The 2255-nt window shown below is 36.7% G+C and overlaps 1 pseudogene; it reads left to right on the top strand.

Moving 5' to 3' along the window:
* The first annotated feature begins 729 nt into the window (after positions 1–729).
* On the top strand, positions 730–1543 carry LOC120155692 (annotated as a pseudogene).
* Positions 1544–2255: the final 712 nt, after the last annotated feature.

The raw sequence follows: 2255 nt of genomic DNA, 5'->3' as shown, positions 1-2255 counted from the left end.
AGCTGTTAGATTACACATTGATGGTGTTGAGATACCATGAATTGGCGGATCAGCGCAAAGGCGGGATTTGATTGTGACATGTTCCTCATTGGGGTCGTTTTGAGTATATTTCAGTCTTTTGACCATAACTTTGGCTACAAGTGTCAGAATCGCGCATAAGACCTTAATCCAAAAAGTTTTTTTCGACGCGCAGCTCTCCACATTGAGCTATGCTCCATGTGGCCTTTTTTTCAACCTCAAATTCTACCGTTTTTCTCTCCGAATCACTAGAATTAGATATTTTTTACTATTTATGTAATACTTCGATTGTTAATTAGGAAGTCAATTTAAATCCGATTTAGGCGGATTTTTTGGAGATTACTTATTTTATTTCGAATTTTAATTTAGAGTGATTTTCGGGATTTTTCTATTTTTGACAAAATTTGAATAAAGACGATTTTTGGTTATAACAGTCCGGCTTGTGGACTGATTTTGGCATTTGTTTGATTTGATAATATTTTATTAAATCCCATAGACTTTTTTTCTTTAGATTTTTTTGGAGCGAAATTTCTTTTGTGAATCATCTGTTGGATTGCTTGCAGGATAATCACAATTCTGTCTGGCGTCAATTAACCTTCTGCTTACTCCTTACTTTCAGTTCGCTTCCTTCAAACTCAAGTTAAGATTCTGGGTTTATTGATTTTCTCCATTTTTATTAAGATTGATCGTCGGTAGTTAGTTTTTAAAAAAATGAGCTGCAATGGCTGCCGCGTGCTCCGAAAGGGGTGCACGAGACATGCGTGTTACGGTCCAGCTTACGGTGGATCGAATCTCCCGAAGCCCAAGGCAACGCCACCTTGTTTCTCGCCAAGTTTTTCGGCCGTAGTGACCTTCTTTCTCTTATCTCCTCCGTCCCTGAGTCCCAACGCCCTGGTACCACTTCAACCTTACTTCAATACCCAAGCTCGTTAGTTTTTAAAATATATTTTTACGTTTATCTGAAAAGTTGTGTTTTGTGTTTTTATTTTATTTTTTTCTTATAGCTTTGTTTCAATCTTTATTGTTTGAGGCATGTGGGCGTACCGTGAATCCGGTGAACGGAGCGGTGGGATTGCTATCGAGTGGGAACTGGCACGTCTGTCAAGCGGCGGTGGAAACAGTTCTTCAGGGCGGAACTTACGTCCCAATTCGGGGTCTTCTTGGATGCCGAGTTGCAACGAGTCATGGGATCGTTTCTTTTTTAACTCGTGCTACTATTACTCGGAGCCGTTGATGATGATGATGATGGGGAATCAATCGGGTTCAACGGCGTCGGATTTTAGTTTGTCTTTGACGGCTAAGATGGTCGGAGAACGGCGTAGAAGGAGGGAAGAAGAGGAAACTACGAGAGAGAAAACGGCAGCTTTTTATTTGGAGGAATCGGAGATAACCAGTTTTGAAAGCAACGACAACGAAGAGACCCAAGACATAAAGATTTTGAATCTCTTTGGTTGAGGGAAAAAAGGTTTTTTTTTTTCCTTCATAAACCGCACATGTAACAGAATACTTATCAAGAAAATAATAATTAATATAATATAAAAAATTTCTTTTATTAATATGAGTAAGTATAAATTAATATTTATAAAATAATTTTTTTATTTTTCATATCAAATACTCAGATCTTTAATATTTTTAATCTTCAAATTGAAGATATCAAAAAATTAAGAGACTATCGGATTTTTATTTTAATAACAATTAAAGAAAGGTAAAGTATAGTAATGGTCATTGAACTTTTTTAAAGCTTTCATTTAGGTCCCCAACTTTTAAAAATTGTAATACAACCCTTCAATATTTAGTTAATTTGCAATATGGTCCCCGACGTTACATTGTCGTTAGTACGTTTGCAATATGGTCACTGAACTTTTCAGGCGCTTGCATTTAGGTCCCACAACTTATAAAACTTGCAACACAGTCCTCAATTTCATTTTAAACCCTAAATTCATTTTTGATCTCGAACTTTCTTTTTCGCTTCTCTCTTCTCATTTCCAGCATAACTTTTCAGTCGGGGATGCATGAGAAATTTTAATCTAACTTTGAATTATGTGGAGGTGTTGACTTGAATAATGGTCTATTGAGTGAAGAACCGACCAAGGGACTATACGGACCATCAACGATTCAAGGTGTAATGTTAGATACAGGCCATCTCAGGTGAAGCATAGATGTTCGATGAAATGCTTGTGATAAAAAAAATGGGGTTAGAAATGCAGAGTTGACAAATACTACTAGATGAACTAAGT

This window comes from Hibiscus syriacus, unplaced genomic scaffold, assembly GCF_006381635.1.
Source record: "Hibiscus syriacus cultivar Baekdansim isolate YM2019G1 unplaced genomic scaffold, ASM638163v2 tig00111201_pilon, whole genome shotgun sequence".
In the NCBI taxonomy this organism is placed as follows: Eukaryota; Viridiplantae; Streptophyta; class Magnoliopsida; order Malvales; family Malvaceae; genus Hibiscus; species Hibiscus syriacus.
Note: the sequence above shows the minus strand (reverse complement) of the source record. Positions and strands in the feature narration are given on the sequence as shown.